This window comes from Anolis carolinensis, unplaced genomic scaffold, assembly GCF_035594765.1.
Source record: "Anolis carolinensis isolate JA03-04 unplaced genomic scaffold, rAnoCar3.1.pri scaffold_14, whole genome shotgun sequence".
NCBI classification, from domain to species: Eukaryota; Metazoa; Chordata; class Lepidosauria; order Squamata; family Dactyloidae; genus Anolis; species Anolis carolinensis.
The window spans coordinates 17,029,299-17,041,897 of NW_026943825.1; the positions used below are offsets into that span (position 1 = coordinate 17,029,299).

Genomic DNA, 12,599 nt, shown 5'->3' on the forward strand with positions numbered 1-12,599 from the left:
CTCCATCCAGTGGTGAAAGGCGCGCATTGCAGGCGGACTGGAAAATTCCCCGCCTTGATCTCAATGGAGAGGGAGGAGGAGGAGGAAGCCCTCTCCATTCATTATTATTATTATTATTATTATTATTATTATTATTATTATTATTATTATTATTAAATGCTTTTTATTGAAGTTTTCTTACATGTACATAGACTAAAAAGAATAAAAAACCCAACTACAAGAGATACGTTTTATTCAAATATAGACACGAATCGTGGTTCAGAATCGATATGATCTGGGCCACAAACTCACTTGTAACCAAAATGGACAAAATAAACATTTTATCAAGAGATAAATCGGACCCCTCTTGCCTCGTTTCCAACAGACTTCCCAACCTCTGAGGATGCCTGCCAGAGATGTGGGCGAAACGTCAGGAGAGAATGCTTCTGGTACAGCAACCCAATTATTTTATATTATTATATATATTGCACTATAGTATTATAACACGATGTATATCATACACCACCGGTATATTATATGATTAGTATTATATAATATACTGTGCCATATCATAAGTTGCAGTATATATAATATAAATTTTAGATGAAAACGGAGAGCGCATGCGTCGAGCAGCTCCCTGCTGTCCCGCCCAATTCGGCGAAACCCTGTCTGAGCCTGTGACGTGCGGGAGAATCGTCCAATCGGGAGGCGGCCCAGGGAGAAGGGGTGGGACCAAGGCCAAAAAGGCGGCCGGATTGGGAGGCTAACATATATTTTAGATGACACCGGAGTGCGCATGCGTCGAGCAGCTCCCTGCTGTCCCGCCCAATTTTGAGAAGCCCTGTCTGAGCCTGTGACGTGCGGGAGAATCGTCCAATCGGGAGGCGGCACAGGGAGAAGGGGTGGGACCAAGGCCAAAAAGGCGGCCGGATTGGCAGGCTAACATATTTTAGATGACAACGGAGTGCGCATGCGTCGAGCAGCTCCCTGCTTTCCGTCCCAATTTTGAGAAGCCCTGTCTGAGCCTGTGACGTGCGGGAGAATCGTCCAATCGGGAGGCGGCACAGGGAGAAGGGGTGGGACCAAGGCCAAAAAGGCGGCCGGATTGGCAGGCTAACATATAGTTTAGATGACAATGGAGTGCGCATGCGTCGAGCAGCTCCCTGCTGTCCCGCCCAATTTTGAGAAACCCTGTCTGAGCCTGTGACGTGCGGGAGAATCGTCCAATCGGGAGGCGGCCCAGGGAAAAGGGGTGGGACCAAGGCCAAAAAGGCGGCCGGATTGGCAGGCTAACCTATATTTTAGATGACAACGGAGTGCGCATGCGTTGAGCAGCTCCCTGCTTTCCCGCCCAATTTTGAGAAGCCCTGTCTGAGCCTGTGACGTGCGGGAGAATCGTCCAATCGGGAGGCGGCCCAGGGAAAAGGGGTGGGACCAAGGCCAAAAAGGCGGCCGGATTGGCAGGCTAACCTATATTTTAGATGACAACGGAGTGCGCATGCGTTGAGCAGCTCCCTGCTTTCCCGCCCAATTTTGAGAAGCCCTGTCTGAGCCTGTGACGTGCGGGAGAATCGTCCAATCGGGAGGCGGCCCAGGGGGAAGGGGTGGGACCAAGGCCAAAAAGGCGGCCGGATTGGGAGGCGGGGCTTCTTCTTGGCTCTTCAGTTGTCACACTTGCCTCAGCTGTGCCATTTCTCCTGGCGACATAGAAGATAATACCTGCTTTTTTGATGAATACTTTAATATCCTGTCTCCTCAAAAATGACAAAACTTTTGTCCAGAGAAAGACAAAGAACAACATTTTAGGAAATTTACACCATTTGATTTATTTCCAGCCTTAAGACCCACAAAGGGCCATAAAGAGCCAGGTGGCTTTACTCTGAGCAATAAGTTTTACCTCAGAATATGTTTTTCCTGTCATCTGGAGAACTTCTTTTCACTTTATTCATGTACGTTTCCCTATTATTTCAGGAATTTCTTTATCAAACCTTTACCTCAGAAAAGCCTTGTGAAATAGAAAGAAGAAAATGCCAATTGTATTTATTAAGAGATGGTTATCTCAGACTTTACCTCAGAAATGGCAGAGCCTTGTGAAACGGAAGGGAGAAACAAAGGCAAAACTTTTCAAAATTAGCACAGCTTTTTCTGAAGGGACGAGATAAATAGTGTTGCGTTTTATTTATTATAATCTGGTTTATTTCTTGCCAAAGACCCTCATGGAGCCAGAAGAGCCACATTTCTTTCAGCCACAACTTTTACCTCAAGCAATCCAGATCTTTTCACTTTATTCGTGTCTGTTTCCTGATTATTTTAGTAATTTCTTTCTTTACCTCAAACTTTTACCTCAGAAACGGCAAAGCCTCGTGAAATATAAAACAATTTCTATTTTAGGTAATAATACTTTATTATATCAAACCAAAAAAAATTACAAGGTTTTTTCCAGAGAAGAAGAAAAAAAAAGGCTAAATTTTTGGGTTGTTGTGAGTTTTCTGGGCTGTATGGCTATGTTCCAGAAGCATTCTCTCCTGACGTTTTGCCCACATCTATGGCAAGAAACCATAGATTGCTGGTGAATGTAAACGGGCCGGCAGAACGTTGGATAAGCGAATATGTTGGATAATGAGGGATTAAGGAAAAGCCTATTAAACATCAAAATAGGTTATGATTTTACAAATTAAGCCCCAAAACATCACGTTTTACAACAAATTTGACAGAAAAAGTACAGTAGAGTCTCACTTATCCAACATAAACGGGCCGACAGAACGTTGGATAGGCGAATATGTTGGATAATGAGGAGAGATTAAGGAAAAGCCTATTAAACATCAAAATAGGTTATGATTTTACAAATTAAGCCCCAAAACATCACGTTTTACAACAAATTTGACAGAAAAAGTACAGTAGAGTCTCACTTATCCAACACAAACGGGCCGACAGAACGTTGGATAAGCGAATATGTTGGATAATGAGGAGAGATTAAGAAAAAACCTATTAAACATCAAAATAGGTTATGATTTTACAAATTAAGCCCCAAAACATCACGTTTTACAACAAATTTGACAGAAAAAGTACAGTAGAGTCTCACTTATCCAACACAAACGGGCCGGCAGAATGTTGGATAAGGGAATATGTTGGATAATGAGGAGAGATTAAGAAAAAACCTATTAAACATCAAAATAGGTTATGATTTTACAAATTAAGCCCCAAAACATCACGTTTTACAACAAATTTGACAGAAAAAGTACAGTAGAGTCTCACTTATCCAACACAAACGGGCCGACAGAACGTTGGATAAGCGAATATGTTGGATAATGAGGAGGGATGAAGGAAAAGCCTATTAAACATCAAAATAGGTTATGATTTTACAAATTAAGCCCCAAAACATCACGTTTTACAACAAATTTGACAGAAAAAGCATTTCAATACGCAGTAATGTTATGTTGTAATTACTTTATTTATGAATTTAGCACCAAAATATCACGATATATTGAAAACGTTGACTATAAAAATGTGTTGGATAATCCAGAACATATATATTTTAGATGACAATGGAGTGCGCATGCGTCGAGCAGCTCCCTGCTTTCCCGCCCAAATTGGCGAAGCCCTCTCTGAGCCTGTGACGTGCGGGAGAATCGTCCAATCGGGCGGCGGCAGAGGGAGGGAGGAGGGGTGGGACCAAGGCCGAAAAGGCGGCCGTGGTGGAGGCGCCTCAGCCGTGTGAATTTACCTCAGGAAACGGGGCCTCGTTTGGCGCCCAGGCGTTTCCTTTCCCTCCGAGAGAGAGAGAGAGAGAGAGAGAAGGGCGCCTGGCCTGGCAGCCGTGGTTCAGGCCGGGCTGGGAAGGAGGGAAGAGCCGGCCCGGGTCCCCTCAGCCGTGGCTGGAAGGAAGGAAGGCCCCGAGGAGACAGGCCGGGAAGGGCGGGCGGGCTCTCTCTCTCTCTCTCTCTCTCTCTCCTCCCGCCACCCAGAGCCGGAGAGAGAGGTGAATCAGGGCCCGTGCTGTGGCCTCGCCTGGTTCAGCCTCCTTTCTTGGGGATGAATCTGGAAAGAGTTGAAAGAGGAGAGAGACGCCTTTCCTTTGGGGAGTCACTTTTACCTCAGGAAAGGCTTTTCTTCCCGTCCAGAGGACCCTCTCTCTCCCACTCGATTTTAGGTTGGTTTCCTTGTTGTTTTGGGGGTTCTTTCATTACCTCAGGAATCCCCTCAAAAGTGAAATACAAAGAGGAAAGGCCTGTTTTATTATATTACTCTGGTCTTAAATTTTCAAAAACGGCCTCAAATAGCACCAGGTCTTTCTCCAGATAAAGGTGGATAAAGGCTTTGTGAAACAGAAAGAAGGAAACTATTTCATTGATTAAGACTTCCATGAGGTTTTGCCTCCGAAATCACCTCGTCACAAAGCCTTTCTCTAGTAAGAGAGAAGATACAGTTGGGAAAAATGTTCACTGAAATATTTACAAAATCATTAAAATATTGACAAACATAATCATAAAAAATATTTGCAGAAATATTTGCCCAAAATAAGCAAAGTATTTGGGGAAAAATATTCATAAAATATTCACAAACGTATTCAGAAAAAAACAATCATGGAAACATTCACAAACATTGAAATAAAATATTCACCCAAAAAATCATACAAATATTTGTGGAAACATTTGCCAAAAATAAGCAAAATATTCAGAAAAAATATTCACAAATACAGTAGAGTCTCACTTATCCAACACTCGCTTATCCAACGTTCTGGATTATCCAACGCATTTTTGTAGTCAACGTTTTCAATAAATCCTGATATTTAGGTGCTAAATTCGTAAATACAGTAATTACTACATAGTATTACTGCATATTGAACGACTTTTTCTGTCAAATTTGTTGTATAACATAATGTTTTGGTGCTTAATTTGTAAAATCATAAACTAATTTAATGTTGAATAGGCTTTTCCTTAATCTCTCCTTATTATCCAACATATTCGCTTATCCAACGTTCTGTCGGCCCGTTTACGTTGGATAAGCGGGACTCTACTGTAATACCTGCTTTATTGATGAATAGTTTATTATTCTATCACCTCAAAAATTACAAAACTTTTGTCCAGAGAAAGACAAAGAACAACATTTTTGGAAATTTACACCATTTGATTTATTTCCAGCCTTAAGACCCATAAAGGGCCATAAAGAGCCAGGTGGCTTTACTCTGAGCAATAAATTTTACCTCAGAATATGTTTTTTCTGTCATCTGGATAACTTCTTTTCACTTTATTCATGTATATTTCCTTATTATTTCAGAATTTTCTTTATCGAACCTTTACCTCAGAAAAGCCTTGTGAAATAGAAAGAAGAAAATGCCAATTTTATTTATTAAGAGATTGTCATCTCAGACTTTACCTCAGAAATGGCCAAGCCTTGTGAAACGGAAGGGAAAAACAAAGGCAAAACTTTTGAAAATTAGCACAGCTTTTTCTGAAGGGACCAGGTGAATATTGTTGCATTTTATTTATTATAATCTGAAATAATAATTGGTTTCCAGAAGCATTCTCTCCTGACGTTTCGCCCACATCTATGGCAGGAAACCATAGATTGCTGGTGAAGTTTTTATATATCTTCGAAATGTCCAGGGTGGGAGAAAGAACTCTTGTCTGTTGGAGGCCGATGTGAATGCTGCTATTGGCCACCTTGATTAGCATTGAATGGCCTGCAGTTTCAAGGCCTGGCTGCTTCCTGCCTGGGGGAATCCTGTGTTTGGAGGTGTTAGCTGGCCCTGCTTTTTGAGGTGGCAGCCCAGAAACTCACAACAACCCAGTGATTCCGGCCATGAAAGCCTTTGACAACACATGGCAACATTTTTGAAAATTCACACAGCTTTCCAGAGGAAATGAGTAGAATAATAATGGCATTTTTTTTACCAATCTGATTTATTTCCAGCCTTAAGACCCATAACATGCTATGCTGAAAATTATATATATATATATACACAAAAGGTCGAAGAGACAGAAGACAGAAGATGCTCGAAGACACTCTCGCAAGGACACCGCCCGCCCCCCCAAAAAGGTCATTGTCAGGGTAATGGGTGTCAGGCTAGGCATTTAATGTCTATCTTTGCAATAAAAAACAGGCTACCTGTGTGCTAGGCTTTTGCATGAAGAACACGGTTCCCCTCGTGTGTGGCATCGAAGTTTCCCACTCGGGAACGGACGGGTCCTCCCTTTGTTCTAGGCAGATGATGGGGGTTTTCCTATACAAGCCGTAGGGGCCACAGCTTGGGGGGCAGCGGGGGGCCCGGCCCTGGCACCGCGGGGAGCAGCACACGTTACGGGCATTTTAAAAGCTCCCTTAAACTTAGACAGTGGCTAGAAATAAAAATATTAATACCTTAACTCACCTACTAACCCTACTAACACCATTCTAACTAGGGCAGCCTGGCCTTTTAAATAGGACTGTGTTTTGCCTGCTGGCAAGAACCAAGCTGGGAGGGAAGGGGGCCTCCTGGCCCCCCATAGAAGGGCTCCCCTAGAAGGACATTCAAAATGCCCGCAAGGTGTCCTGAGAGCAGCCCCTGGGGCCCTCAGTGTGCCCCCCACGGTGCCAGGGCTGGGCCCCCCGCTCTCCCCCAACCCATGACCCCTGCCGCCTGTATATCGTCCGCCCAGGGCCAACGGACGCCCCCTCCCTCCCCGGGCGGAGCTTCGGCGCCACACACAAGCGGAGGCCAGCCGTGGCCGCCAGAACATGGAGAACCTGGTTTTTGACTGCAAACATAGGCATGTAGGGACCCCCTTTTATTTATGTAAGGCCACCCACCCAGGGGACCTCTGTTCCTAATTAAAGCCTGGTTAAAGGGGATCCTCTATTCTTAAAGTAAGGCCTATAGAGATCTCCTATCCAGAAACTAAGGCGGCCTGGCCTATAAAGATCCCCTTTTGTTAAACTAAGGTGGCCTGGCCTATAGAGATCTCTTGTTGTTAAACTAAGGTGGCCTGGCCTATAGAGATCTCCTTTTGTTAAACTAAGGTGGCCTGGCCTATAGAGATCTCTTGTTGTTAAACTAAGGTGGCCTGGCCTATAGAGATCTCCTTTTGTTAAACTAAGGTGGCCTGGCCTATAGAGATCTCTTGTTGTTAAACTAAGGTGGCCTGGCCTATAGAGATCTCCTTTTGTTAAACTAAGGTGGCCTGGCCTATAGAGATCTCTTGTTGTTAAACTAAGGTGGCCTGGCCTATAGAGATCTCCTTTTGTTAAACTAAAGTGGCCTGGCCTATAGGGATCTCCTTTTGTTAAACTAAGGTGGCCTGGCCTATAGGGATCTCCTTTTGTTAAACTAAGGTGGCCTGGCCTATAGGGATCTCCTTTTGTTAAACTAAGCTGCCCTGGCCTATAGAGATCTCCTATTCTTTAAGGTAACGCCAGGCGATGTGGAGATCCCTGGTTCTTTTAACCCTTAAGGCCAACCGTGGGGAGATCCCTGGTTCTTTTAACCCTTAAGGCCAACCGTGGGGAGATCCCTGGTTCTTTTAACCCTTAAGGCCAACCGTGGGGAGATCCCTGGTTCTTTTAACCCTTAAGGCCTGCCTGGGGAGATATATTCTTTTTTCATGAAAAGTCGGGTATAGACCTTCTCTTTTCTCTCCCGTTTCATGTGCCTGGACTCCCGGAGGGCTCCTGCCGGACACCGTCTCCCATCGGCCGAGAGGGATCCTTCCTGTTTGGAAAGCATCTGCTACACAGGTAAAAAGAAGATTCCGGGAAGGAGATTCCTACAGCGGAGCCCTAAAGCCAGGTGAGACGTTCCTTCCAACCTCCACGGCTGCTTTGCACACACACACATGACACACACATGACACACACACACACGCATATACAGCTGGGGGCCCTCAGGGACTCTCCCCCCAATAGATCGGGGACTCCCACTCCGGCAATTGGCCATTGTAAATGCCTTGAAGCAGTTTGGGGCTTCCGGCCAAGCGCTCGCAAAGAGAACCCATTCAAGGTATACGTGGAGCCCCTTTTATTTATTATTTATTGACAGCATTTCTATTCCGCCCTTCTTTCTCACCCCAAAGGGGACTCAGGGCGGATCACATGACACATATAGGCAAACATTCAGTGCCTTTTAACATAGAACAAAGACAAACAAACATAAGCTCCGAGCGGGTCTCGAACTCATGACCTCCTGGTCAGAGTGATTCATTGCAGTTATAATTGCAGCTGGCTTGCTCTCCCGCCTGCGCCACAGCCCGGGCCAACCTTGATAAAAAGGGCCTGGCACGTGGAAAACTCTATTTGTAAGGCAAACCCTCGTTAAAGGAGGTTTGCAATTAATTTAAAACCAGGCTTCTGAGGGACCCGCTGCGTTTAAAGCCAAACCTAGCAGGTGGGAACCTCTCTTGTTGGATAAAGGAGATCCCCTCTGGTTAACGTAAGGGGAGGGACCCTCCATTTTTAATAGGATGCCTGGCAGAATCTTAACCTCAATGCAGGCCTATGGGGTCCAGCCTTATTCTCAATGACTGCATAGCCAGGCATGAAGGGATCCCATATTATTAATTTGAAGCCTGGTAAAAAGAGATTTATGTATTTATTTATTTACTACATTTATACCCCGCCCTCTTTTCCCTTAAAGGGGACTCAGAGCGGCTTACAAGTTATATTTACATACACTATCTCATTAGCATAGCACAATATTAGCATTATATATTACTACATTGCACTATACCACTATATAGAAATATTGTTACCAATATTACATTTAAAATATAATATGTAATTAATATTATTGTATCATTGTTAGTATTATATTGCTTTATTTATTTATTTATTTATTAGATTTATATGCTGCCCTTCTCACCCCGAAGGGGACTCAGAACGGCTTAAAAATTAAATTTACATACAATATTATATTATTAGCATAGTACAATACTGGCAATAAATTACTATATTGTACTATATCAATATATGGTAGTATTATTAGTAATATTACATGCAAAACATAATATATAATTAATATTATTATATTGTATTATTAGTATATCGTATTACAATATAATATTATGAATATATGTATATACAATATGTTGTAATTATTATATATTAAATTATATATATATACACACACAGTAGAGTCTCATTTATCCAACATAAACGGGCCAGCAGAATGTTGGATAAGCGAATATGTTGGATAATAAGGAGGGATTAAGGAAAAGCCTATTAAACATCAAATTAGTTTATGATTTTACAAATTAAGCACCAAATCATCATGTTATACAACAAATTTGACAGAAAAAGTAGTTCAATATGCAGTAATGCTATGTAGTAATTACTGTATTTATGAATTTAGTACCAAAATATCATGATGTCTTGAAAACATTGTCTACAAAAATGCGTTGGATAATCCAGAATGTTGGATAAGTGAGACTCTACTGTATATAAAAATTAGAATAGCATGTTATTAGGGGAGGAGCATCTTAATTATTAGATGTCAGTATTAGTCATTAGATGTTAATATTAGTTATTCATATTAGTATCAATATTACATTAATATACAATAAAGCAGGGGTCCCCAAACTAAGGCCCGTGTGCGGGATGCGGCCCATCGAAGCCATTTATCCGGCCCCCACAGCACAACCCTTATTATTATTATTATTATTATTATTATTATTATTATTATTATTATTATTATTAGCATTGAGGCTGGGTGGCCATCTGTCAGGGGTGCTTTGCTTGTGCTTTCGGTGCACAAAGGCAGAAAGGGATTGGACTCAATGGCCAACCCTTCCAACCCTCATAATTATTATTATTATTATTATTATTAATTATTATTATTGCTTGGTGGCCAACTATAGTCTGGCCCTGCAATGGTCTGAAGGATCGTGAACTGGCTCCCTGTTTAAAAGGTTTGGGGACCCCTGCAATAGAGTATATTATTATCCTAGCACAATGTTATTATGTTATATAGTAGTATGTATGTTCATATTATTTATTCATATTAGTATCAATATGACATTAATATACAATAGAGTATATTATTATCCTAGCACAATATTAGTATGTTATATAGTAGTATGTTGTTGCTAGGGGGAGGGGCCCCCCACTGATGGAGAGGGCCCCCCCACTGAGATCCCCTGTCATTAATGTTAGACCAGGCATTTAACGCCTACCTTTGCATTAAAGAGCAGGCTCCTAGGCCTTTGCATTCAAGAGCAGTGCGCTAGGCCTTTGCGCAAGGAACACCACCCACGGCTCCCCTTGTGCGTGGCGTTGAGGCCCCACTCGGTGACGGACGGGTCCTCCCTTTGCCCTGGGCAGGTCGTGGGGGGGGGGTCTCCCTGGATGTGCAGGGGGTCACGGCTGGGGGGAGAGCGGGGGCCCGGCCTTGGCACCCCCCTGGGGACCCGAGGGGCCGCTCTCAGCCCACGTCACGGGCATTTTAAAACGTCCCCGGGATATGTAGTAGCTCAGATTAATCCCTGCACTAACCGCTAACCCTACTAACCCAGTTCTAACCCGGGCAGGCTAGGCTTTTAAATAGGACTGTTTTTGCCTGTTGGCAAGAACCTAGTGGGAGGGGGCCTCCGGGCCTCCCGTGGGAAGAAGGGCTCCGCCCCCCCCGGCCCCCCGGCCCCTGCCCTGTGCTGGGAGCCCCCCGCCCGGGCCCCCAGAGGCCTCCCTGTGGTACCGGGCTTGGCCCCCGCTCTGCCCCCATCCGACGGCATAGGAAAGCCCCCCACCATCCGCCCAGGGCCAACGGACGGCCCTCCCTCCCAGGGGCAGCCGCATTCCTCACGCAAAGGTCTGGCGCACGGGAGCCTGTTTCTGAATGCAAACGTGGGGCCCAGGACCCCCCCCCCCTTGTCTCCGTGCAGGGCCACCCCCCCAGGGACCCCCACAAATGCCTGGTGACAGGGGATCCTCTCCTCTTAGCAGGAGGAAAAGCCACGTGCGTAAAGCGGTGCCTTTGCTCCCGTCGTTCCCAAGAGCCCCCCAAAAGCGAGATGCTCCCCTGGGTTCAGCCCTCCTGACCCCTGTCTTCTCCCTTGTTCCATGTCTCCAAAATCCCCGAGGGAGGGGCTCCTCCTGGACAAGAGCCAAGGAAGGACGGACGGACGGACGGACGGAGATCCCAGAGAGAGAGCGGAGAGCAGGATGCCTTGCCTTTTCGGAGCTGCTGAGGTCGACCCCTTTCCAACGATGTCAGCTTTCAAGAATAAAACTCTTCCCAAAAAAGTGTGTTCTGGTTATTATTCAAAGGCACAACGTTCAATATTTGACAGCATTAAACATCTAGATTACAGGACAGTTTATGTTACTGCATTTTATACACCTGACCTTGTTTTTACAAATAAAGTACCTGTATAATTTTTGCCTCTATATATATATATTGTACTATGCTCAGACTCATTGTTCTGATATGCTGTTATATGGTTTAATTGTTTATATTGTTTATATTTTTAATGTATGACTGTTTATTACATCTGTCATTGGGCTTGTTTCCCATGTGAGCCACCCCGAGTCCTCCTGGGGGAGATGGGAGCGGGAATATAAAAATAAAGTATTATTTTGTATTATTATTATTATTTATAGTATTTATTATATATAATTTTCTTGCACCCCAAGTACCTCTGGCAAGTGCCAAAGAGTATTTAACTCTGCCTACATGGCACTAAAGTGTATTTATATGTTGATTGTTCCTATTGATTTTATGTTATGTTTTTTTTTGCTTTGTATAATAAGGCATTGAATTTTTGCCTTAATAATAATAATTTTATGAAAGTTTTAATGTCACTGAATTTTAAATTGGATTGAAATGTCATTGTAATTGTTTATATGTGTATTTTCTATTTGTAAGCCACCCTGAGTCTCCCCTTATTGGGTGAGAAGGTTTGGGAAGAAATACTGTCATAAATAAATAAATATTCTGTGTCCAGGTTGGTTCATGGTTGACTTCTCTGGCAGGATGAGTCTGCAGGGCCTTTCCTGTCCCATGCAGCCGTGGGCAAGTCTACACAGGGACCACCAAGCCCAGCACTCTGCCCCACAGCAAGCATGCAACAGAAAAGGCACTGCAGACACTCCTGCGCCTGCGCGGCCTGCTCCCGATTCGAGGGAACTTGGCCCGCCCACTACAGGCATCCCTTTATGCGCCTGCGCGGGCTGCTCCCTATGAGAGCGAACGTGGCCCCGCCCACTGCAGGCATCCCTTTATGCGCCTGCGCGGGCTGCTCCCTATGAGAGCGAACTTGGCCCCGCCCACTGCAGGCATCCCTTTATGCGCCTGCGCGGCCTGCTCCCGATTCGAGGAAACTTGGCCCGCCCACTGCAGGCATCCCTTTATGCGCCTGTGCGGCCTGCTCCGTATGAGAGCGAACGTGGCCCCGCCCACTACAGGCATCCCTTTATGCGCCTGCGCGGCCTGCTCCGTATGAGAGCGAACTTGGCCCCGCCCACTGCAGGCATCCCTTTATGCGCCTGCGCGGCCTGCTCCGTATGAGAGCTAACTTGGCCCCGCCCACTGCAGGCATCCCTTTATGCGCCTGCGCGGCCTGCTCCCGATTCGAGGGAACTTGGCCCGCCCACTGCAGGCATCCCTTTATGCGCCTGTGCGGCCTGCTCCGTATGAGAGCGAACGTGGCCCCGCC

General features: G+C 44.8%; 1 long non-coding RNA gene across 1 annotated transcript; it reads left to right on the forward strand.

Annotated features, from left to right (window-relative positions):
• The first annotated feature begins 1,629 nt into the window (after nt 1–1,629).
• LOC134294385 (uncharacterized) lies at nt 1,630–11,887 on the forward strand. Its single transcript, XR_010001307.1, has 3 exons — nt 1,630–2,370; nt 5,257–5,443; nt 5,893–11,887. It is a non-coding gene; the product is annotated as an uncharacterized LOC134294385 (long non-coding RNA).
• Nucleotides 11,888–12,599: the final 712 nt, after the last annotated feature.